This window comes from Strix aluco, chromosome 20 (assembly GCF_031877795.1).
Source record: "Strix aluco isolate bStrAlu1 chromosome 20, bStrAlu1.hap1, whole genome shotgun sequence".
In the NCBI taxonomy this organism is placed as follows: domain Eukaryota; kingdom Metazoa; phylum Chordata; class Aves; order Strigiformes; family Strigidae; genus Strix; species Strix aluco.
The window spans coordinates 1,639,799-1,665,715 of NC_133950.1; positions in this window are offsets into that span (position 1 = coordinate 1,639,799).

A 25,917-nucleotide genomic window follows, 5' to 3' on the forward strand; every position below is an offset into this window, starting at 1 on the left:
CACTAACACTTGTTCAGAAGGAAAGAAAGCACAGAGCCCCAGATTCTATGTTGTCCTGGAGAGCTTGCAGAGCACTGGGGAAAGGCAGGCAGAGAATTCCCTGCTAGCACCTTCTCTGTGCCTGGGAAGCAGAAGTGTTCACATTGCTTCGCAGAATCGCTTTTGTGCAGAAAACAGTAACACTTGTTCAGAACGAAAGAAAGCACAGAGCCCCAGATTCTATGTTGTCCTGCAGAGCTTGCAGAGCACTGGGGAAAGGCAGGCAGAGAATTCCTTGCTAGCACCTTCTCTGTGCCTGGGAAGCAGAAGTGTTCACATTGCTTCGCAGAATCGCTTTTGTGCAGAAAACACTAACACTTGTTCAGAACGAAAGAAAGCACAGAGCCCCAGATTTTATGTTGTCCTGGAGAGCTTGCAGAGCACTGGGGAAAGGCAGGCAGAGAATTCCCTGCTAGCACCTTCTCTGTGCCTGTTCACATTGCTTCGCAAGAATCGCTTTTGTGCAGAAAACTGTAACACTTGTTCAGAAGGAAAGAAAGCACAGAGCCCCAGATTCTATGTTGTCCTGCAGAGCTTGCAGAGCACTGGGGAAAGGCAGGCAGAGAATTCCCTGCTAGCACCTTCTCTGTGCCTGGGAAGCAGAAGTGTTCACATTGCTTCGCAGAATTGCTTTTGTGCAGAAAACAGTAACACTTGTTCAGAACGAAAGAAAGCACAGAGCCCCAGATTCTATGTTGTCCTGGAGAGCTTGCAGAGCACTGGGGAAAGGCAGGCAGAGAATTCCTTGCTAGCACCTTCTCTGTGCCTGGGAAGCAGAAGTGTTCACATTGCTTCGCAAGAATCGCTTTTGGGCAGAAAACACTAACACTTGTTCAGAACGAAAGAAAGCACAGAGCCCCAGATTCTATGTTGTCCTGGAGAGCTTGCAGAGCACTGGGGATAGGCAGGCAGAGAATTCCCTGCTAGCACCTTCTCTGTGCCTGGGAAGCAGAAGTGTTCACATTGCTTCGCAAGAATCGCTTTTGTGCAGAAAACAGTAACACTTGTTCAGAAGGAAAGAAAGCACAGAGCCCCAGATTCTATGTTGTCCTGGAGAGCTTGCAGAGCACTGGGGAAAGGCAGGCAGAGAATTCCTTGCTAGCACCTTCTCTGTGCCTGGGAAGCAGAAGTGTTCACATTGCTTCGCAAGAATCGCTTTTGTGCAGAAAACAGTAACACTTGTTCAGAAGGAAAGAAAGCACAGAGCCCCAGATTCTATGTTGTCCTGGAGAGCTTGCAGAGCACTGGGGAAAGGCAGGCAGAGAATTCCCTGCTAGCACCTTCTCTGTGCCTGTTCACAGTTCTTCGCAGAATCGCTTTTGTGCAGAAAACAGTAACACTTGTTCAGAAGGAAAGAAAGCACAGAGCCCCAGATTTTATGTTGTCCTGGAGAGCTTGCAGAGCACTGGGGAAAGGCAGGCAGAGAATTCCTTGCTAGCACCTTCTCTGTGCCTGGGAAGCAGAAGTGTTCACATTGCTTCGCAAGAATCGTTTTTGTGCAGAAAACAGTAACACTTGTTCAGAAGGAAAGAAAGCACAGAGCACCAGATTCTATGTTGTCCTGGAGAGCTTGCAGAGCACTGGGGAAAGGCAGGCAGAGAATTCCTTGCTAGCACCTTCTCTGTGCCTGGGAAGCAGAAGTGTTCACATTGCTTCGCAAGAATCGCTTTTGTGCAGAAAACACTAACACTTGTTCAGAAGGAAAGAAAGCACAGAGCCCCAGATTCTATGTTGTCCTGGAGAGCTTGCAGAGCACTGGGGAAAGGCAGGCAGAGAATTCCCTGCTAGCACCTTCTCTGTGCCTGGGAAGCAGAAGTGTTCACATTGCTTCGCAGAATCGCTTTTGTGCAGAAAACAGTAACACTTGTTCAGAACGAAAGAAAGCACAGAGCCCCAGATTCTATGTTGTCCTGCAGAGCTTGCAGAGCACTGGGGAAAGGCAGGCAGAGAATTCCTTGCTAGCACCTTCTCTGTGCCTGGGAAGCAGAAGTGTTCACATTGCTTCGCAGAATCGCTTTTGTGCAGAAAACACTAACACTTGTTCAGAACGAAAGAAAGCACAGAGCCCCAGATTTTATGTTGTCCTGGAGAGCTTGCAGAGCACTGGGGAAAGGCAGGCAGAGAATTCCCTGCTAGCACCTTCTCTGTGCCTGTTCACATTGCTTCGCAGAATCGCTTTTGTGCAGAAAACAGTAACACTTGTTCAGAAGGAAAGAAAGCACAGAGCCCCAGATTCTATGTTGTCCTGCAGAGCTTGCAGAGCACTGGGGAAAGGCAGGCAGAGAATTCCTTGCTAGCACCTTCTCTGTGCCTGGGAAGCAGAAGTGTTCACATTGCTTCGCAGAATCGCTTTTGTGCAGAAAACAGTAACACTTGTTCAGAAGGAGAGAAAGCACAGAGCCCCAGATTCTATGTTGTCCTGGAGAGCTTGCAGAGCACTGGGGAAAGGCAGGCAGAGAATTCCTTGCTAGCACCTTCTCTGTGCCTGGGAAGCAGAAGTGTTCACATTGCTTCGCAAGAATCGCTTTTGTGCAGAAAACACTAACACTTGTTCAGAAGGAAAGAAAGCACAGAGCCCCAGATTTGCTGTTGTCCTGGAGAGCTTGCAGAGCACTGGGGAAAGGCAGGCAGAGAATTCCCTGCTAGCACCTTCTCTGTGCCTGGGAAGCAGAAGTGTTCACATTGCTTCGCAGAATCGCTTTTGTGCAGAAAACAGTAACACTTGTTCAGAACGAAAGAAAGCACAGAGCCCCAGATTCTATGTTGTCCTGCAGAGCTTGCAGAGCACTGGGGAAAGGCAGGCAGAGAATTCCTTGCTAGCACCTTCTCTGTGCCTGGGAAGCAGAAGTGTTCACATTTCTTCGCAAGAATCGCTTTTGTGCAGAAAACAGTAACACTTGTTCAGAAGGAAAGAAAGCACAGAGCCCCAGATTTTATGTTGTCCTGGAGAGCTTGCAGAGCACTGTGGAAAGCCAGGCAGAGAATTCCCTGATAGCACCTTCTCTGTGCCTGAGAAGCAGAAGTGTTCACATTGCTTCGCAAGAATCGCTTTTGTGCAGAAAACAGTAACACTTGTTCAGAAGGAAAGAAAGCACAGAGCCCCAGATTCTATGTTGTCCTGGAGAGCTTGCAGAGCACTGGGGAAAGGCAGGCAGAGAATTCCCTGCTAGCACCTTCTCTGTGCCTGTTCACAGTTCTTCGCAGAATCGCTTTTGTGCAGAAAACAGTAACACTTGTTCAGAAGGAAAGAAAGCACAGAGCCCCAGATTTTATGTTGTCCTGGAGAGCTTGCAGAGCACTGGGGAAAGGCAGGCAGAGAATTCCTTGCTAGCACCTTCTCTGTGCCTGGGAAGCAGAAGTGTTCACATTGCTTCGCAAGAATCGTTTTTGTGCAGAAAACAGTAACACTTGTTCAGAAGGAAAGAAAGCACAGAGAACCAGATTCTATGTTGTCCTGGAGAGCTTGCAGAGCACTGGGGAAAGGCAGGCAGAGAATTCCTTGCTAGCACCTTCTCTGTGCCTGGGAAGCAGAAGTGTTCACATTGCTTCGCAAGAATCGCTTTTGTGCAGAAAACACTAACACTTGTTCAGAAGGAAAGAAAGCACAGAGCCCCAGATTCTATGTTGTCCTGGAGAGCTTGCAGAGCACTGGGGAAAGGCAGGCAGAGAATTCCCTGCTAGCACCTTCTCTGTGCCTGGGAAGCAGAAGTGTTCACATTGCTTCGCAGAATCGCTTTTGTGCAGAAAACAGTAACACTTGTTCAGAACGAAAGAAAGCACAGAGCCCCAGATTCTATGTTGTCCTGCAGAGCTTGCAGAGCACTGGGGAAAGGCAGGCAGAGAATTCCTTGCTAGCACCTTCTCTGTGCCTGGGAAGCAGAAGTGTTCACATTGCTTCGCAGAAACGCTTTTGTGCAGAAAACACTAACACTTGTTCAGAACGAAAGAAAGCACAGAGCCCCAGATTCTATGTTGTCCTGGAGAGCTTGCAGAGCACTGGGGAAAGGCAGGCAGAGAATTCCCTGCTAGCACCTTCTCTGTGCCTGTTCACATTGCTTCGCAAGAATCGCTTTTGTGCAGAAAACTGTAACACTTGTTCAGAAGGAAAGAAAGCACAGAGCCCCAGATTCTATGTTGTCCTGCAGAGCTTGCAGAGCACTGGGGAAAGGCAGGCAGAGAATTCCCTGCTAGCACCTTCTCTGTGCCTGGGAAGCAGAAGTGTTCACATTGCTTCGCAGAATTGCTTTTGTGCAGAAAACAGTAACACTTGTTCAGAACGAAAGAAAGCACAGAGCCCCAGATTCTATGTTGTCCTGGAGAGCTTGCAGAGCACTGGGGAAAGGCAGGCAGAGAATTCCTTGCTAGCACCTTCTCTGTGCCTGGGAAGCAGAAGTGTTCACATTGCTTCGCAAGAATCGCTTTTGGGCAGAAAACACTAACACTTGTTCAGAACGAAAGAAAGCACAGAGCCCCAGATTCTATGTTGTCCTGGAGAGCTTGCAGAGCACTGGGGATAGGCAGGCAGAGAATTCCCTGCTAGCACCTTCTCTGTGCCTGTTCACAGTTCTTCGCAGAATCGCTTTTGTGCAGAAAACAGTAACACTTGTTCAGAAGGAAAGAAAGCACAGAGCCCCAGATTTTATGTTGTCCTGGAGAGCTTGCAGAGCACTGGGGAAAGGCAGGCAGAGAATTCCTTGCTAGCACCTTCTCTGTGCCTGGGAAGCAGAAGTGTTCACATTGCTTCGCAAGAATCGTTTTTGTGCAGAAAACAGTAACACTTGTTCAGAAGGAAAGAAAGCACAGAGCACCAGATTCTATGTTGTCCTGCAGAGCTTGCAGAGCACTGGGGAAAGGCAGGCAGAGAATTCCTTGCTAGCACCTTCTCTGTGCCTGGGAAGCAGAAGTGTTCACATTGCTTCGCAAGAATCGCTTTTGTGCAGAAAACACTAACACTTGTTCAGAAGGAAAGAAAGCACAGAGCCCCAGATTCTATGTTGTCCTGGAGAGCTTGCAGAGCACTGGGGAAAGGCAGGCAGAGAATTCCCTGCTAGCACCTTCTCTGTGCCTGGGAAGCAGAAGTGTTCACATTGCTTCGCAAAAATCGCTTTTGTGCAGAAAACAGTAACACTTGTTCAGAACGAAAGAAAGCACAGAGCCCCAGATTCTATGTTGTCCTGCAGAGCTTGCAGAGCACTGGGGAAAAGCAGGCAGAGAATTCCTTGCTAGCACCTTCTCTGTGCCTGGGAAGCAGAAGTGTTCACATTGCTTCGCAGAATCGCTTTTGTGCAGAAAACACTAACACTTGTTCAGAACGAAAGAAAGCACAGAGCCCCAGATTTTATGTTGTCCTGGAGAGCTTGCAGAGCACTGGGGAAAGGCAGGCAGAGAATTCCCTGCTAGCACCTTCTCTGTGCCTGTTCACATTGCTTCGCAGAATCGCTTTTGTGCAGAAAACAGTAACACTTGTTCAGAAGGAAAGAAAGCACAGAGCCCCAGATTTTATGTTGTCCTGGAGAGCTTGCAGAGCACTGGGGAAAGGCAGGCAGAGAATTCCTTGCTAGCACCTTCTCTGTGCCTGGGAAGCAGAAGTGTTCACATTGCTTCGCAAGAATCGCTTTTGTGCAGAAAACAGTAACACTTGTACAGAAGGAAAGAAAGCACAGAGCCCCAGATTCTATGTTGTCCTGGAGAGCTTGCAGAGCACTGGGGAAAGGCAGGCAGAGAATTCCCTGCTAGCACCTTCTCTGTGCCTGTTCACATTGCTTCGCAAGAATCGCTTTTGTGCAGAAAACTGTAACACTTGTTCAGAAGGAAAGAAAGCACAGAGCCCCAGATTCTATGTTGTCCTGCAGAGCTTGCAGAGCACTGGGGAAAGGCAGGCAGAGAATTCCCTGCTAGCACCTTCTCTGTGCCTGGGAAGCAGAAGTGTTCACATTGCTTCGCAGAATCGCTTTTGTGCAGAAAACAGTAACACTTGTTCAGAAGGAAAGAAAGCACAGAGCCCCAGATTCTATGTTGTCCTGGAGAGCTTGCAGAGCACTGGGGAAAGGCAGGCAGAGAATTCCTTGCTAGCACCTTCTCTGTGCCTGGGAAGCAGAAGTGTTCACATTGCTTCGCAAGAATCGCTTTTGGGCAGAAAACACTAACACTTGTTCAGAACGAAAGAAAGCACAGAGCCCCAGATTCTATGTTGTCCTGGAGAGCTTGCAGAGCACTGGGGAAAGGCAGGCAGAGAATTCCTTGCTAGCACCTTCTCTGTGCCTGGGAAGCAGAAGTGTTCACATTGCTTCGCAGAATCGCTTTTGTGCAGAAAACACTAACACTTGTTCAGAAGGAAAGAAAGCACAGAGCCCCAGATTTTATGTTGTCCTGGAGAGCTTGCAGAGCACTAGGGAAAGGCAGGCAGAGAATTCCCTGCTAGCACCTTCTCTGTGCCTGGGAAGCAGAAGTGTTCACATTGCTTCGCAAAAATCGCTTTTGTGCAGAAAACAGTAACACTTGTTCAGAAGGAAAGAAAGCACAGAGCCCCAGATTCTATGTTGTCCTGGAGAGCTTGCAGAGCACTGGGGAAAGGCAGGCAGAGAATTCCCTGCTAGCACCTTCTCTGTGCCTGGGAAGCAGAAGTGTTCACATTGCTTCGCAGAATCGCTTTTGTGCAGAAAACACTAACACTTGTTCAGAAGGAAAGAAAGCACAGAGAACCACATTCTATGTTGTCCTGCAGAGCTTGCAGAGCACTGGGGAAAGGCAGGCAGAGAATTCCTTGCTAGCACCTTCTCTGTGCCTGGGAAGCAGAAGTGTTCACATTGCTTCGCAAGAATCGCTTTTGTGCAGAAAACACTTACACTTATTCAGAAGGAAAGAAAGCACAGAGCCCCAGATTTTATGTTGTCCTGGAGAGCTTGCAGAGCACTGGGGAAAGGCAGGCAGAGAATTCCTTGCTAGCACCTTCTCTGTGCCTGGGAAGCAGAAGTGTTCACATTGCTTCGCAAGAATCGCTTTTGTACAGAAAACAGTAACACTTGTTCAGAACGAAAGAAAGCACAGAGCCCCAGATTCTATGTTGTCCTGGAGAGCTTGCAGAGCACTGGGGAAAGGCAGGCAGAGAATTCCTTGCTAACACCTTCTCTGTGCCTGGGAAGCAGTAGTGTTCACATTGCTTCACAAGAATTGCTTTTGTGCAGAAAACAGTAACACTTGTTCAGAACGAAAGAAAGCACAGAGCCCCAGATTCTATGTTGTCCTGGAGAGCTTGCACAGCACTGGGGAAAGGCAGGCAGAGAATTCCCTGCTAGCACCTTCTCTGTGCCTGGGAAGCAGAAGTGTTCACATTGCTTCGCAAAAATCGCTTTTGTGCAGAAAACAGTAACACTTGTTCAGAAGGAAAGAAAGCACAGAGCCCCAGATTTTATGTTGTCCTGGAGAGCTTGCAGAGCACTGGGGAAAGGCAGGCAGAGAATTCCTTGCTAGCACCTTCTCTGTGCCTGTTCACATTGCTTCGCAAGAATCGCTTTTGTGCAGAAAACAGTAACACTTGTTCAGAAGGAAAGAAAGCACAGAGCCCCAGATTCTATGTTGTCCTGGAGAGCTTGCAGAGCACTGGGGAAAGGCAGGCAGAGAATTCCCTGCTAGCACCTTCTCTGTGCCTGGGAAGCAGAAGTGTTCACATTGCTTCGCAAGAATCGCTTTTGTGCAGAAAACAGTAACACTTGTTCAGAAGGAAAGAAAGCACAGAGCCCCAGATTCTATGTTGTCCTGGAGAGCTTGCAGAGCACTGGGGAAAGGCAGGCAGAGAATTCCCTGCTAGCACCTTCTCTGTGCCTGTGAAGCAGAAGTGTTCACATTGCTTCGCAAAAATCGCTTTTGTGCAGAAAACAGTAACACTTGTTCAGAAGGAAAGAAATCACAGAGCCCCAGATTCTATGTTGTCCTGGAGAGCTTGCAGAGCACTGGGGAAAGGCAGGCAGAGAATTCCCTGCTAGCACCTTCTCTGTGCCTGGGAAGCAGAAGTGTTCACATTGCTTCGCAAAAATCGCTTTTGTGCAGAAAACAGTAACACTTGTTCAGAAGGAAAGAAATCACAGAGCCCCAGATTCTATGTTGTCCTGCAGAGCTTGCAGAGCACTGGGGAAAGGCAGGCAGAGAATTCCCTGCTAGCACCTTCTCTGTGCCTGTTCACATTGCTTCGCAAGAATCGCTTTTGTGCAGAAAACAGTAACACTTGTTCAGAAGGAAAGAAAGCACAGAGCCCCAGATTCTATGTTGTCCTGCAGAGCTTGCAGAGCACTGGGGAAAGGCAGGCAGAGAATTCCTTGCTAGCACCTTCTCTGTGCCTGGGAAGCAGAAGTGTTCACATTGCTTCGCAGAATCGCTTTTGTGCAGAAAACAGTAACACTTGTTCAGAAGGAGAGAAAGCACAGAGCCCCAGATTCTATGTTGTCCTGGAGAGCTTGCAGAGCACTGGGGAAAGGCAGGCAGAGAATTCCTTGCTAGCACCTTCTCTGTGCCTGGGAAGCAGAAGTGTTCACATTGCTTCGCAAGAATCGCTTTTGTGCAGAAAACAGTAACACTTGTTCAGAAGGAAAGAAAGCACAGAGCCCCAGATTCTATGTTGTCCTGGAGAGCTTGCAGAGCACTGGGGAAAGGCAGGCAGAGAATTCCCTGCTAGCACCTTCTCTGTGCCTGGGAAGCAGAAGTGTTCACATTGCTTCGCAAAAATCGCTTTTGTGCAGAAAACAGTAACACTTGTTCAGAAGGAAAGAAATCACAGAGCCCCAGATTCTATGTTGTCCTGGAGAGCTTGCAGAGCACTGGGGAAAGGCAGGCAGAGAATTCCCTGCTAGCACCTTCTCTGTGCCTGTTCACATTGCTTCGCAAGAATCGCTTTTGTGCAGAAAACAGTAACACTTGTTCAGAAGGAAAGAAAGCACAGAGCCCCAGATTCTATGTTGTCCTGGAGAGCTTGCAGAGCACTGGGGAAAGGCAGGCAGAGAATTCCCTGCTAGCACCTTCTCTGTGCCTGGGAAGCAGAAGTGTTCACATTGCTTCGCAGAATCGCTTTTGTGCAGAAAACAGTAACACTTGTTCAGAAGGAGAGAAAGCACAGAGCCCCAGATTCTATGTTGTCCTGGAGAGCTTGCAGAGCACTGGGGAAAGGCAGGCAGAGAATTCCTTGCTAGCACCTTCTCTGTGCCTGGGAAGCAGAAGTGTTCACATTGCTTCGCAAGAATCGCTTTTGTGCAGAAAACACTAACACTTGTTCAGAAGGAAAGAAAGCACAGAGCCCCAGATTCTATGTTGTCCTGGAGAGCTTGCAGAGCACTGGGGAAAGGCAGGCAGAGAATTCCCTGCTAGCACCTTCTCTGTGCCTGGGAAGCAGAAGTGTTCACATTGCTTCGCAGAATCGCTTTTGTGCAGAAAACAGTAACACTTGTTCAGAACGAAAGAAAGCACAGAGCCCCAGATTCTATGTTGTCCTGCAGAGCTTGCAGAGCACTGGGGAAAGGCAGGCAGAGAATTCCCTCCTAGCACCTTCTCTGTGCCTGTTCACATTGCTTCGCAGAATCGCTTTTGTGCAGAAAACAGTAACACTTGTTCAGAAGGAAAGAAAGCACAGAGTCCCAGATTCTATGTTGTCCTGCAGAGCTTGCAGAGCACTGGGGAAAGGCAGGCAGAGAATTCCTTGCTAGCACCTTCTCTGTGCCTGGGAAGCAGAAGTGTTCACATTTCTTCGCAAGAATCGCTTTTGTGCAGAAAACAGTAACACTTGTTCAGAAGGAAAGAAAGCACAGAGCCCCAGATTTTATGTTGTCCTGGAGAGCTTGCAGAGCACTGTGGAAAGCCAGGCAGAGAATTCCCTGATAGCACCTTCTCTGTGCCTGGGAAGCAGAAGTGTTCACATTGCTTCGCAAGAATCGCTTTTGTGCAGAAAACACTAACACTTGTTCAGAAGGAAAGAAAGCACAGAGCCCCAGATTCTATGTTGTCCTGGAGAGCTTGCAGAGCACTGGGGAAAGGCAGGCAGAGAATTCCCTGCTAGCACCTTCTCTGTGCCTGTTCACAGTTCTTCGCAGAATCGCTTTTGTGCAGAAAACAGTAACACTTGTTCAGAAGGAAAGAAAGCACAGAGCCCCAGATTCTATGTTGTCCTGGAGAGCTTGCAGAGCACTGGGGAAAGGCAGGCAGAGAATTCCTTGCTAGCACCTTCTCTGTGCCTGGGAAGCAGAAGTGTTCACATTGCTTCGCAAGAATCGCTTTTGTGCAGAAAACACTAACACTTGTTCAGAACGAAAGAAAGCACAGAGCCCCAGATTCTATGTTGTCCTGGAGAGCTTGCAGAGCACTGGGGACAGGCAGGCAGAGAATTCCCTGCTAGCACCTTCTCTGTGCCTGGGAAGCAGAAGGGTTCACATTGCTTCGCAGAATCGTTTTCGTGCAGAAAACAGTAACACTTGTTCAGAAGGAAAGAAAGCACAGAGCCCCAGATTTTATGTTGTCCTGGAGAGCTTGCAGAGCACTGGGGAAAGGCAGGCAGAGAATTCCCTGCTAGCACCTTCTCTGTGCCTGGCAAGCAGATGTGTTCACATTGCTTCGCAAGAATCGCTTTTGTGCAGGAAACAATAACACTCGTTCAGAACGAAAGAAAGCACAGAGCCCCAGATTCTATGTTGTCCTGGAGAGCTTGCAGAGCACTGGGGAAAGGCAGGCAGAGAATTCCCTGCTAGCACCTTCTCTGTGCCTGTTCACATTGCTTCGCAGAATCGCTTTTGTGCAGAAAACAGTAACACTTGTTCAGAAGGAAAGAAAGCACAGAGCCCCAGATTCTATGTTGTCCTGGAGAGCTTGCAGAGCACTGGGGAAAGGCAGGCAGAGAATTCCTTGCTAGCACCTTCTCTGTGCCTGGGAAGCAGAAGTGTTCACATTGCTTCGCAAGAATCGCTTTTGTGCAGAAAACAGTAACACTTGTACAGAAGGAAAGAAAGCACAGAGCCCCAGATTCTATGTTGTCCTGGAGAGCTTGCAGAGCACTGGGGAAAGGCAGGCAGAGAATTCCTTGCTAGCACCTTCTCTGTGCCTGGGAAGCAGAAGTGTTCACATTGCTTCGCAAGAATCGCTTTTGTGCAGAAAACACTAACACTTGTTCAGAAGGAAAGAAAGCACAGAGCCCCAGATTCTATGTTGTCCTGGAGAGCTTGCAGAGCACTGGGGAAAGGCAGGCAGAGAATTCCCTGCTAGCACCTTCTCTGTGCCTGTTCACATTGCTTCGCAAGAATCGCTTTTGTGCAGAAAACTGTAACACTTGTTCAGAAGGAAAGAAAGCACAGAGCCCCAGATTCTATGTTGTCCTGGAGAGCTTGCAGAGCACTGGGGAAAGGCAGGCAGAGAATTCCCTGCTAGCACCTTCTCTGTGCCTGGGAAGCAGAAGTGTTCACATTGCTTCGCAAAAAATCGCTTTTGTGCAGAAAACAGTAACACTTGTTCAGAACGAAAGAAAGCACAGAGCCCCAGATTCTATGTTGTCCTGGAGAGCTTGCAGAGCACTGGGGAAAGGCAGGCAGAGAATTCCTTGCTAGCACCTTCTCTGTGCCTGGGAAGCAGAAGTGTTCACATTGCTTCGCAAGAATCGCTTTTGGGCAGAAAACACTAACACTTGTTCAGAACGAAAGAAAGCACAGAGCCCCAGATTCTATGTTGTCCTGGAGAGCTTGCAGAGCACTGGGGAAAGGCAGGCAGAGAATTCCTTGCTAGCACCTTCTCTGTGCCTGGGAAGCAGAAGTGTTCACATTGCTTCGCAGAATCGCTTTTGTGCAGAAAACACTAACACTTGTTCAGAAGGAAAGAAAGCACAGAGCCCCAGATTTTATGTTGTCCTGGAGAGCTTGCAGAGCACTGGGGAAAGGCAGGCAGAGAATTCCCTGCTAGCACCTTCTCTGTGCCTGGGAAGCAGAAGTGTTCACATTGCTTCGCAAAAATCGCTTTTGTGCAGAAAACAGTAACACTTGTTCAGAAGGAAAGAAAGCACAGAGCCCCAGATTCTATGTTGTCCTGGAGAGCTTGCAGAGCACTGGGGAAAGGCAGGCAGAGAATTCCTTGCTAGCACCTTCTCTGTGCCTGGGAAGCAGAAGTGTTCACATTGCTTCGCAAGAATCGCTTTTGTGCAGAAAACACTAACACTTGTTCAGAAGGAAAGAAAGCACAGAGCCCCAGATTCTATGTTGTCCTGCAGAGCTTGCAGAGCACTGGGGAAAGGCAGGCAGAGAATTCCTTGCTAGCACCTTCTCTGTGCCTGGGAAGCAGAAGTGTTCACATTTCTTCGCAAGAATCGCTTTTGTGCAGAAAACAGTAACACTTGTTCAGAAGGAAAGAAAGCACAGAGCCCCAGATTTTATGTTGTCCTGGAGAGCTTGCAGAGCACTGTGGAAAGCCAGGCAGAGAATTCCCTGATAGCACCTTCTCTGTGCCTGGGAAGCAGAAGTGTTCACATTGCTTCGCAAGAATCGCTTTTGTGCAGAAAACAGTAACACTTGTTCAGAAGGAAAGAAAGCACAGAGCCCCAGATTCTATGTTGTCCTGGAGAGCTTGCAGAGCACTGGGGAAAGGCAGGCAGAGAATTCCCTGCTAGCACCTTCTCTGTGCCTGTTCACAGTTCTTCGCAGAATCGCTTTTGTGCAGAAAACAGTAACAGTTGTTTAGAAGGAAAGAAAGCACAGAGCCCCAGATTCTATGTTGTCCTGGAGAGCTTGCAGAGCACTGGGGAAAGGCAGGCAGAGAATTCCTTGCTAGCACCTTCTCTGTGCCTGGGAAGCAGAAGTGTTCACATTGCTTCGCAAGAATCGCTTTTGTGCAGAAAACACTAACACTTGTTCAGAACGAAAGAAAGCACAGAGCCCCAGATTCTATGTTGTCCTGGAGAGCTTGCAGAGCACTGGGGACAGGCAGGCAGAGAATTCCCTGCTAGCACCTTCTCTGTGCCTGGGAAGCAGAAGGGTTCACATTGCTTCGCAGAATCGTTTTCGTGCAGAAAACAGTAAGACTTGTTCAGAAGGAAAGAAAGCACAGAGCCCCAGATTTTATGTTGTCCTGGAGAGCTTGCAGAGCACTGGGGAAAGGCAGGCAGAGAATTCCCTGCTAGCACCTTCTCTGTGCCTGGCAAGCAGATGTGTTCACATTGCTTCGCAAGAATCGCTTTTGTGCAGGAAACAATAACACTCGTTCAGAACGAAAGAAAGCACAGAGCCCCAGATTCTATGTTGTCCTGGAGAGCTTGCAGAGCACTGGGGAAAGGCAGGCAGAGAATTCCCTGCTAGCACCTTCTCTGTGCCTGTTCACATTGCTTTGCAGAATCGCTTTTGTGCAGAAAACAGTAACACTTGTTCAGAAGGAAAGAAAGCACAGAGCCCCAGATTTTATGTTGTCCTGGAGAGCTTGCAGAGCACTGGGGAAAGGCAGGCAGAGAATTCCTTGCTAGCACCTTCTCTGTGCCTGGGAAGCAGAAGTGTTCACATTGCTTCGCAAGAATCGCTTTTGTGCAGAAAACAGTAACACTTGTACAGAAGGAAAGAAAGCACAGAGCCCCAGATTCTATGTTGTCCTGGAGAGCTTGCAGAGCACTGGGGAAAGGCAGGCAGAGAATTCCCTGCTAGCACCTTCTCTGTGCCTGGGAAGCAGAAGTGTTCACATTGCTTCGCAAGAATCGCTTTTGGGCAGAAAACAGTAACACTTGTTCAGAAGGAAAGAAAGCACAGAGCCCCAGATTCTATGTTGTCCTGGAGAGCTTGCAGAGCACTGGGGAAAGGCAGGCAGAGAATTCCTTGCTAGCACCTTCTCTGTGCCTGGGAAGCAGAAGTGTTCACATTGCTTCGCAGAATCGCTTTTGTGCAGAAAACACTAACACTTGTTCAGAAGGAAAGAAAGCACAGAGCCCCAGATTTTATGTTGTCCTGGAGAGCTTGCAGAGCACTGGGGAAAGGCAGGCAGAGAATTCCCTGCTAGCACCTTCTCTGTGCCTGGGAAGCAGAAGTGTTCACATTGCTTCGCAAAAATCGCTTTTGTGCAGAAAACAGTAACACTTGTTCAGAAGGAAAGAAAGCACAGAGCCCCAGATTCTATGTTGTCCTGCAGAGCTTGCAGAGCACTGGGGAAAGGCAGGCAGAGAATTCCTTGCTAGCACCTTCTCTGTGCCTGGGAAGCAGAAGTGTTCACATTGCTTCGCAAGAATCGCTTTTGTGCAGAAAACAGTAACACTTGTTCAGAAGGAAAGAAAGCACAGAGCCCCAGATTCTATGTTGTCCTGGAGAGCTTGCAGAGCACTGGGGAAAGGCAGGCAGAGAATTCCTTGCTAACACCTTCTCTGTGCCTGGGAAGCAGAAGTGTTCACATTGCTTCGCAAAAATCGCTTTTGTGCAGAAAACAATAACACTTGTTCAGAAGGAAAGAAAGCACAGAGCCCCAGATTTTATGTTGTCCTGGAGAGCTTGCAGAGCACTGGGGAAAGGCAGGCAGAGAATTCCCTGCTAGCACCTTCTCTGTGCCTGTTCACATTGCTTCGCAGAATCGCTTTTGTGCAGAAAACAGTAACACTTGTTCAGAAGGAAAGAAAGCACAGAGCCCCAGATTCTATGTTGTCCTGGAGAGCTTGCAGAGCACTGGGGACAGGCAGGCAGAGAATTCCCTGCTAGCACCTTCTCTGTGCCTGGGAAGCAGAAGTGTTCACATTGCTTCGCAGAATCGCTTTTGTGCAGAAAACACTAACACTTGTTCAGAAGGAAAGAAAGCACAGAGCCCCAGATTCTATGTTGTCCTGGAGAGCTTGCAGAGCACTGGGGAAAGGCAGGCAGAGAATTCCCTGCTAGCACCTTCTCTGTGCCTGGGAAGCAGAAGTGTTCACATTGCTTCGCAGAATCGCTTTTGTGCAGAAAACAGTAACACTTGTTCAGAACGAAAGAAAGCACAGAGCCCCAGATTCTATGTTGTCCTGCAGAGCTTGCAGAGCACTGGGGAAAGGCAGGCAGAGAATTCCTTGCTAGCACCTTCTCTGTGCCTGGGAAGCAGAAGTGTTCACATTGCTTCGCAAGAATCGCTTTTGGGCAGAAAACACTAACACTTGTTCAGAAGGAAAGAAAGCACAGAGCCCCAGATTCTATGTTGTCCTGGAGAGCTTGCAGAGCACTGGGGAAAGGCAGGCAGAGAATTCCCTGCTAGCACCTTCTCTGTGCCTGGGAAGCAGAAGTGTTCACATTGCTTCGCAGAATCGCTTTTGTGCAGAAAACAGTAACACTTGTTCAGTAGGAAAGAAAGCACAGAGCCCCAGATTCTATGTTGTCCTGGAGAGCTTGCAGAGCACTGGGGATAGGCAGGCAGAGAATTCCCTGCTAGCACCTTCTCTGTGCCTGGGAAGCAGAAGTGTTCACATTGCTTCGCAAGAATCGCTTTTGTGCAGAAAACAGTAACACTTGTTCAGAAGGAAAGAAAGCACAGAGCCCCAGATTCTATGTTGTCCTGGAGAGCTTGCAGAGCACTGGGGAAAGGCAGGCAGAGAATTCCCTGATAGCACCTTCTCTGTGCCTGTGAAGCAGAAGTGTTCACATTGCTTCGCAAAAATCGCTTTTGTGCAGAAAACAGTAACACTTGTTCAGAAGGAAAGAAAGCACAGAGCCCCAGATTCTATGTTGTCCTGGAGAGCTTGCAGAGCACTGGGGAAAGGCAGGCAGAGAATTCCCTGCTAGCACCTTCTCTGTGCCTGTTCACATTGCTTCGCAAGAATCGCTTTTGTGCAGCAAACAGTAACACTTGTTCAGAAGGAAAGAAAGCACAGAGCCCCAGATTCTATGTTGTCCTGGAGAGCTTGCAGAGCACTGGGGAAAGGCAGGCAGAGAATTCCCTGCTAGCACCTTCTCTGTGCCTGGGAAGCAGAAGTGTTCACATTGCTTCGCAAGAATCGCTTTTGTGCAGAAAACACTAACACTTGTTCAGAAGGAAAGAAAGCACAGAGCCCCAGATTCTATGTTGTCCTGGAGAGCTTGCAGAGCACTGGGGAAAGGCAGGCAGAGAATTCCCTGCTAGCACCTTCTCTGTGCCTGTTCACATTGCTTCGCAAGAATCGCTTTTGTGCAGAAAACAGTAACACTTGTTCAGAAGGAAAGAAAGCACAGAGCCCCAGATTCTATGTTGTCCTGGAGAGCTTGCAGAGCACTGGGGAAAGGCAGGCAGAGAATTCCCTGCTAGCACCTTCTCTGTGCCTGGGAAGCAGAAGTGTTCACATTGCTTCGCAAGAATCGCTTTTGGGCAGAAAACAGTAACACTTGTTCAGAAGGAAAGAAAGCACAGAGCCCCAGATTCTATGTTGTCCTGGAGAGCTTGCAGAGCACTGGGGAAAGACAGGCAGAGAATTCCTTGCTAGCACCTTCTCTGTGCCTGGGAAGCAGAAGTGTTCACATTGCTTCGCAGAATCGCTTTTGTGCAGAAAACACTAACACTTGTTCAGAAGGAAAGAAAGCACAGAGCCCCAGATTTTATGTTGTCCTGGAGAACTTGCAGAGCACTGGGGAAAGGCAGGCAGAGAATTCCCTGCTAGCACCTTCTCTGTGCCTGGGAAGCAGAAGTGTTCACATTGCTTCGCAAAAATCGCTTTTGTGCAGAAAACAGTAACACTTGTTCAGAAGGAAAGAAAGCACAGAGCCCCAGATTCTATGTTGTCCTGCAGAGCTTGCAGAGCACTGGGGAAAGGCAGGCAGAGAATTCCTTGCTAGCACCTTCTCTGTGCCTGGGAAGCAGAAGTGTTCACATTGCTTCGCAAGAATCGCTTTTGTGCAGAAAACAGTAACACTTGTTCAGAAGGAAAGAAAGCACAGAGCCCCAGATTCTATGTTGTCCTGGAGAGCTTGCAGAGCACTGGGGAAAGGCAGGCAGAGAATTCCCTGCTAGCACCTTCTCTGTGCCTGGCAAGCAGAAGTGTTCACATTGCTTCGCAAAAATCGCTTTTGTGCAGAAAACAATAACACTTGTTCAGAAGGAAAGAAAGCACAGAGCCCCAGATTTTATGTTGTCCTGGAGAGCTTGCAGAGCACTGGGGAAAGGCAGGCAGAGAATTCCCTGCTAGCACCTTCTCTGTGCCTGTTCACATTGCTTCGCAGAATCGCTTTTGTGCAGAAAACAGTAACACTTGTTCAGAAGGAAAGAAAGCACAGAGCCCCAGATTCTATGTTGTCCTGGAGAGCTTGCAGAGCACTGGGGACAGGCAGGCAGAGAATTCCCTGCTAGCACCTTCTCTGTGCCTGGGAAGCAGAAGTGTTCACATTGCTTCGCAGAATCGCTTTTGTGCAGAAAACACTAACACTTGTTCAGAAGGAAAGAAAGCACAGAGCCCCAGATTCTATGTTGTCCTGGAGAGCTTGCAGAGCACTGGGGAAAGGCAGGCAGAGAATTCCCTGCTAGCACCTTCTCTGTGCCTGGGAAGCAGAAGTGTTCACATTGCTTCGCAGAATCGCTTTTGTGCAGAAAACAGTAACACTTGTTCAGAACGAAAGAAAGCACAGAGCCCCAGATTCTATGTTGTCCTGCAGAGCTTGCAGAGCACTGGGGAAAGGCAGGCAGAGAATTCCTTGCTAGCACCTTCTCTGTGCCTGGGAAGCAGAAGTGTTCACATTGCTTCGCAAGAATCGCTTTTGTGCAGAAAACACTAACACTTGTTCAGAAGGAAAGAAAGCACAGAGCCCCAGATTCTATGTTGTCCTGGAGAGCTTGCAGAGCACTGGGGAAAGGCAGGCAGAGAATTCCCTGCTAGCACCTTCTCTGTGCCTGGGAAGCAGAAGTGTTCACATTGCTTCGCAGAATCGCTTTTGTGCAGAAAACAGTAACACTTGTTCAGTAGGAAAGAAAGCACAGAGCCCCAGATTCTATGTTGTCCTGGAGAGCTTGCAGAGCACTGGGGAAAGGCAGGCAGAGAATTCCCTGCTAGCACCTTCTCTGTGCCTGGGAAGCAGAAGTGTTCACATTGCTTCGCAAGAATCGCTTTTGGGCAGAAAACAGTAACACTTGTTCAGAAGGAAAGAAAGCACAGAGCCCCAGATTCTATGTTGTCCTGGAGAGCTTGCAGAGCACTGGGGAAAGACAGGCAGAGAATTCCTTGCTAGCACCTTCTCTGTGCCTGGGAAGCAGAAGTGTTCACATTGCTTCGCAGAATCGCTTTTGTGCAGAAAACACTAACACTTGTTCAGAAGGAAAGAAAGCACAGAGCCCCAGATTTTATGTTGTCCTGGAGAACTTGCAGAGCACTGGGGAAAGGCAGGCAGAGAATTCCCTGATAGCACCTTCTCTGTGCCTGGGAAGCAGAAGTGTTCACATTGCTTCGCAAAAATCGCTTTTGTGCAGAAAACAGTAACACTTGTTCAGAAGGAAAGAAAGCACAGAGCCCCAGATTCTATGTTGTCCTGCAGAGCTTGCAGAGCACTGGGGAAAGGCAGGCAGAGAATTCCTTGCTAGCACCTTCTCTGTGCCTGGGAAGCAGAAGTGTTCACATTGCTTCGCAAGAATCGCTTTTGTGCAGAAAACAGTAACACTTGTTCAGAAGGAAAGAAAGCACAGAGCCCCAGATTCTATGTTGTCCTGGAGAGCTTGCAGAGCACTGGGGAAAGGCAGGCAGAGAATTCCCTGCTAGCACCTTCTCTGTGCCTGGCAAGCAGAAGTGTTCACATTGCTTCGCAAAAATCGCTTTTGTGCAGAAAACAATAACACTTGTTCAGAAGGAAAGAAAGCACAGAGCCCCAGATTTTATGTTGTCCTGGAGAGCTTGCAGAGCACTGGGGAAAGGCAGGCAGAGAATTCCCTGCTAGCACCTTCTCTGTGCCTGTTCACATTGCTTCGCAGAATCGCTTTTGTGCAGAAAACAGTAACACTTGTTCAGAAGGAAAGAAAGCACAGAGCCCCAGATTCTATGTTGTCCTGGAGAGCTTGCAGAGCACTGGGGACAGGCAGGCAGAGAATTCCCTGCTAGCACCTTCTCTGTGCCTGGGAAGCAGAAGTGTTCACATTGCTTCGCAGAATCGCTTTTGTGCAGAAAACACTAACACTTGTTCAGAAGGAAAGAAAGCACAGAGCCCCAGATTCTATGTTGTCCTGGAGAGCTTGCAGAGCACTGGGGAAAGGCAGGCAGAGAATTCCCTGCTAGCACCTTCTCTGTGCCTGGGAAGCAGAAGTGTTCACATTGCTTCGCAGAATCGCTTTTGTGCAGAAAACAGTAACACTTGTTCAGAACGAAAGAAAGCACAGAGCCCCAGATTCTATGTTGTCCTGCAGAGCTTGCAGAGCACTGGGGAAAGGCAGGCAGAGAATTCCTTGCTAGCACCTTCTCTGTGCCTGGGAAGCAGAAGTGTTCACATTGCTTCGCAAGAATCGCTTTTGTGCAGAAAACACTAACACTTGTTCAGAAGGAAAGAAAGCACAGAGCCCCAGATTCTATGTTGTCCTGGAGAGCTTGCAGAGCACTGGGGAAAGGCAGGCAGAGAATTCCCTGCTAGCACCTTCTCTGTGCCTGGGAAGCAGAAGTGTTCACATTGCTTCGCAGAATCGCTTTTGTGCAGAAAACAGTAACACTTGTTCAGTAGGAAAGAAAGCACAGAGCCCCAGATTCTATGTTGTCCTGGAGAGCTTGCAGAGCACTGGGGATAGGCAGGCAGAGAATTCCCTGCTAGCACCTTCTCTGTGCCTGGGAAGCAGAAGTGTTCACATTGCTTCGCAAGAATCGCTTTTGTGCAGAAAACAGTAACACTTGTTCAGAAGGAAAGAAAGCACAGAGCCCCAGATTCTATGTTGTCCTGGAGAGCTTGCAGAGCACTGGGGAAAGGCAGGCAGAGAATTCCCTGATAGCACCTTCTCTGTGCCTGTGAAGCAGAAGTGTTCACATTGCTTCGCAAAAATCGCTTTTGTGCAGAAAACAGTAACACTTGTTCAGAAGGAAAGAAAGCACAGAGCCCCAGATTCTATGTTGTCCTGGAGAGCTTGCAGAGCACTGGGGAAAGGCAGGCAGAGAATTCCCTGCTAGCACCTTCTCTGTGCCTGTTCACATTGCTTCGCAAGAATCGCTTTTGTGCAGAAAACAGTAACACTTGTTCAGAAGGAAAGAAAGCACAGAGCCCCAGATTCTATGTTGTCCTGGAGAGCTTGCAGAGCACTGGGGAAAGGCAGGCAGAGAATTCCCTGCTAGCACCTTCTCTGTGCCTGGGAAGCAGAAGTGTTCACATTGCTTCGCAAGAATCGCTTTTGTGCAGAAAACACTAACACTTGTTCAGAAGGAAAGAAAGCACAGAGCCCCAGATTCTATGTTGTCCTGGAGAGCTTGCAGAGCACTGGGGAAAGGCAGGCAGAGAATTCCCTGCTAGCACCTTCTCTGTGCCTGTTCACATTGCTTCGCAAGAATCGCTTTTGTGCAGAAAACAGTAACACTTGTTCAGAAGGAAAGAAAGCACAGAGCCCCAGATTTTATGTTGTCCTGGAGAGCTTGCAGAGCACTGGGGAAAGGCAGGCAGAGAATTCCTTGCTAGCACCTTCTCTGTGCCTGGGAAGCAGAAGTGTTCACATTGCTTCGCAAGAATCGCTTTTGTGCAGAAAACAGTAACACTTGTACAGAAGGAAATAAAGCACAGAGCCCCAGATTCTATGTTGTCCTGGAGAGCTTGCAGAGCACTGGGGAAAGGCAGGCAGAGAATTCCTTGCTAGCACCTTCTCTGTGCCTGGGAAGCAGAAGTGTTCACATTGCTTCGCAAAAATCGCTTTTGTGCAGAAAACACTAACACTTGTTCAGAAGGAAAGAAAGCACAGAGCCCCAGATTCTATGTTGTCCTGGAGAGCTTGCAGAGCACTGGGGAAAGGCAGGCAGAGAATTCCCTGCTAGCACCTTCTCTGTGCCTGGGAAGCAGAAGTGTTCACATTGCTTCGCAGAATCGCTTTTGTGCAGAAAACAGTAACACTTGTTCAGTAGGAAAGAAAGCACAGAGCCCCAGATTCTATGTTGTCCTGGAGAGCTTGCAGAGCACTGGGGATAGGCAGGCAGAGAATTCCCTGCTAGCACCTTCTCTGTGCCTGGGAAGCAGAAGTGTTCACATTGCTTCGCAAGAATCGCTTTTGTGCAGAAAACAGTAACACTTGTTCAGAAGGAAAGAAAGCACAGAGCCCCAGATTCTATGTTGTCCTGGAGAGCTTGCAGAGCACTGGGGAAAGGCAGGCAGAGAATTCCCTGATAGCACCTTCTCTGTGCCTGTGAAGCAGAAGTGTTCACATTGCTTCGCAAAAATCGCTTTTGTGCAGAAAACAGTAACACTTGTTCAGAAGGAAAGAAAGCACAGAGCCCCAGATTCTATGTTGTCCTGGAGAGCTTGCAGAGCACTGGGGAAAGGCAGGCAGAGAATTCCCTGCTAGCACCTTCTCTGTGCCTGTTCACATTGCTTCGCAAGAATCGCTTTTGTGCAGAAAACAGTAACACTTGTTCAGAAGGAAAGAAAGCACAGAGCCCCAGATTCTATGTTGTCCTGGAGAGCTTGCAGAGCACTGGGGAAAGGCAGGCAGAGAATTCCCTGCTAGCACCTTCTCTGTGCCTGGGAAGCAGAAGTGTTCACATTGCTTCGCAAGAATCGCTTTTGTGCAGAAAACACTAACACTTGTTCAGAAGGAAAGAAAGCACAGAGCCCCAGATTCTATGTTGTCCTGGAGAGCTTGCAGAGCACTGGGGAAAGGCAGGCAGAGAATTCCCTGCTAGCACCTTCTCTGTGCCTGTTCACATTGCTTCGCAAGAATCGCTTTTGTGCAGAAAACAGTAACACTTGTTCAGAAGGAAAGAAAGCACAGAGCCCCAGATTTTATGTTGTCCTGGAGAGCTTGCAGAGCACTGGGGAAAGGCAGGCAGAGAATTCCTTGCTAGCACCTTCTCTGTGCCTGGGAAGCAGAAGTGTTCACATTGCTTCGCAAGAATCGCTTTTGTGCAGAAAACAGTAACACTTGTACAGAAGGAAATAAAGCACAGAGCCCCAGATTCTATGTTGTCCTGGAGAGCTTGCAGAGCACTGGGGAAAGGCAGGCAGAGAATTCCTTGCTAGCACCTTCTCTGTGCCTGGGAAGCAGAAGTGTTCACATTGCTTCGCAAAAATCGCTTTTGTGCAGAAAACACTAACACTTGTTCAGAAGGAAAGAAAGCACAGAGCCCCAGATTCTATGTTGTCCTGGAGAGCTTGCAGAGCACTGGGGAAAGGCAGGCAGAGAATTCCCTGCTAGCACCTTCTCTGTGCCTGTTCACATTGCTTCGCAAGAATCGCTTTTGTGCAGAAAACTGTAACACTTGTTCAGAAGGAAAGAAAGCACAGAGCCCCAGATTCTATGTTGTCCTGGAGAGCTTGCAGAGCACTGGGGAAAGGCAGGCAGAGAATTCCCTGCTAGCACCTTCTCTGTGCCTGGGAAGCAGAAGTGTTCACATTGCTTCGCAGAATCGCTTTTGTGCAGAAAACAGTAACACTTGTTCAGAACGAAAGAAAGCACAGAGCCCCAGATTCTATGTTGTCCTGGAGAGCTTGCAGAGCACTGGGGAAAGGCAGGCAGAGAATTCCCTGCTAGCACCTTCTCTGTGCCTGGGAAGCAGAAGTGTTCACATTGCTTCGCAGAATCGCTTTTGTGCAGAAAACACTAACACTTGTTCAGAAGGAAAGAAAGCACAGAGAACCACATTCTATGTTGTCCTGCAGAGCTTGCAGAGCACTGGGGAAAGGCAGGCAGAGAATTCCTTGCTAGCACCTTCTCTGTGCCTGGGAAGCAGAAGTGTTCACATTGCTTCGCAAGAATCGCTTTTGTGCAGAAAACACTTACACATATTCAGAAGGAAAGAAAGCACAGAGCCCCAGATTTTATGTTGTCCTGGAGAGCTTGCAGAGCACTGGGGAAAGGCAGGCAGAGAATTCCTTGCTAGCACCTTCTCTGTGCCTGGGAAGCAGAAGTGTTCACATTGCTTCGCAAGAATCCCTTTTGTGCAGAAAACAGTAACACTTGTTCAGAAGGAAAGAAAGCACAGAGCCCCAGATTCTATGTTGTCCTGGAGAGCTTGCAGAGCACTGTGGAAAGGCAGGCAGAGAATTCCTTGCTAACACCTTCTCTGTGCCTGGGAAGCAGAAGTGTTCACATTGCTTCACAAGAATTGCTTTTGTGCAGAAAACAGTAACACTTGTTCAGAACGAAAGAAAGCACAGAGCCCCAGATTCTATGTTGTCCTGGAGAGCTTGCAGAGCACTGGGGAAAGGCAGGCAGAGAATTCCCTGCTAGCACCTTCTCTGTGCCTGGGAAGCAGAAGTGTTCACATTGCTTCGCAAAAATCGCTTTTGTGCAGAAAACAGTAACACTTGTTCAGAAGGAAATAAAGCACAGAGCCCCAGATTTGATGTTGTCCTGGAGAGCTTGCAGAGCACTGGGGAAAGGCAGGCAGAGAATTCCCTGCTAGCACCTTCTCTGTGCCTGTTCACATTGCTTCGCAGAATCGCTTTTGTGCAGAAAACAGTAACACTTGTTCAGAACGAAAGAAAGCACAGAGCCCCAGATTCTATGTTGTCCTGCAGAGCTTGCAGAGCACTGGGGAAAGGCAGGCAGAGAATTCCTTGCTAGCACCTTCTCTGTGCCTGGGAAGCAGAAGTGTTCACATTGCTTCGCAAGAATCGCTTTTGGGCAGAAAACACTAACACTTGTTCAGAACGAAAGAAAGCACAGAGCCCCAGATTCTATGTTGTCCTGGAGAGCTTGCAGAGCACTGGGGAAAGGCAGGCAGAGAATTCCCTGCTAGCACCTTCTCTGTGCCTGGGAAGCAGAAGTGTTCACATTGCATCGCAGAATCGCTTTTGTGCAGAAAACAGTAACACTTGTTCAGTAGGAAAGAAAGCACAGAGCCCCAGATTCTATGTTGTCCTGGAGAGCTTGCAGAGCACTGGGGATAGGCAGGCAGAGAATTCCCTGCTAGCACCTTCTCTGTGCCTGGGAAGCAGAAGTGTTCACATTGCTTCGCAAGAATCGCTTTTGTGCAGAAAACAGTAACACTTGTTCAGAAGGAAAGAAAGCACAGAGCCCCAGATTCTATGTTGTCCTGGAGAGCTTGCAGAGCACTGGGGAAAGGCAGGCAGAGAATTCCCTGCTAGCACCTTCTCTGTGCCTGTGAAGCAGAAGTGTTCACATTGCTTCGCAAAAATCGCTTTTGTGCAGAAAACAGTAACACTTGTTCAGAAGGAAAGAAATCACAGAGCCCCAGATTCTATGTTGTCCTGGAGAGCTTGCAGAGCACTGGGGAAAGGCAGGCAGAGAATTCCCTGCTAGCACCTTCTCTGTGCCTGTTCACATTGCTTCGCAAGAATCGCTTTTGTGCAGAAAACTGTAACACTTGTTCAGAAGGAAAGAAAGCACAGAGCCCCAGATTCTATGTTGTCCTGGAGAGCTTGCAGAGCACTGGGGAAAGGCAGGCAGAGAATTCCCTGCTAGCACCTTCTCTGTGCCTGGGAAGCAGAAGTGTTCACATTGCTTCGCAGAATCGCTTTTGTGCAGAAAACAGTAACACTTGTTCAGAACGAAAGAAAGCACAGAGCCCCAGATTCTATGTTGTCCTGGAGAGCTTGCAGAGCACTGGGGAAAGGCAGGCAGAGAATTCCCTGCTAGCACCTTCTCTGTGCCTGGGAAGCAGAAGTGTTCACATTGCTTCGCAGAATCGCTTTTGTGCAGAAAACACTAACACTTGTTCAGAAGGAAAGAAAGCACAGAGAACCACATTCTATGTTGTCCTGCAGAGCTTGCAGAGCACTGGGGAAAGGCAGGCAGAGAATTCCTTGCTAGCACCTTCTCTGTGCCTGGGAAGCAGAAGTGTTCACATTGCTTCGCAAGAATCGCTTTTGGGCAGAAAACACTAACACTTGTTCAGAACGAAAGAAAGCACAGAGCCCCAGATTTTATGTTGTCCTGGAGAGCTTGCAGAGCACTGGGGAAAGGCAGGCAGAGAATTCCTTGCTAGCACCTTCTCTGTGCCTGGGAAGCAGAAGTGTTCACATTGCTTCGCAAGAATCCCTTTTGTGCAGAAAACAGTAACACTTGTTCAGAAGGAAAGAAAGCACAGAGCCCCAGATTCTATGTTGTCCTGGAGAGCTTGCAGAGCACTGTGGAAAGGCAGGCAGAGAATTCCTTGCTAACACCTTCTCTGTGCCTGGGAAGCAGAAGTGTTCACATTGCTTCACAAGAATTGCTTTTGTGCAGAAAACAGTAACACTTGTTCAGAACGAAAGAAAGCACAGAGCCCCAGATTCTATGTTGTCCTGGAGAGCTTGCAGAGCACTGGGGAAAGGCAGGCAGAGAATTCCCTGCTAGCACCTTCTCTGTGCCTGGGAAGCAGAAGTGTTCACATTGCTTCGCAAAAATCGCTTTTGTGCAGAAAACAGTAACACTTGTTCAGAAGGAAATAAAGCACAGAGCCCCAGATTTGATGTTGTCCTGGAGAGCTTGCAGAGCACTGGGGAAAGGCAGGCAGAGAATTCCCTGCTAGCACCTTCTCTGTGCCTGTTCACATTGCTTCGCAGAATCGCTTTTGTGCAGAAAACAGTAACACTTGTTCAGAACGAAAGAAAGCACAGAGCCCCAGATTCTATGTTGTCCTGCAGAGCTTGCAGAGCACTGGGGAAAGGCAGGCAGAGAATTCCTTGCTAGCACCTTCTCTGTGCCTGGGAAGCAGAAGTGTTCACATTGCTTCGCAAGAATCGCTTTTGTGCAGAAAACACTAACACTTGTTCAGAACGAAAGAAAGCACAGAGCCCCAGATTCTATGTTGTCCTGGAGAGCTTGCAGAGCACTGGGGAAAGGCAGGCAGAGAATTCCCTGCTAGCA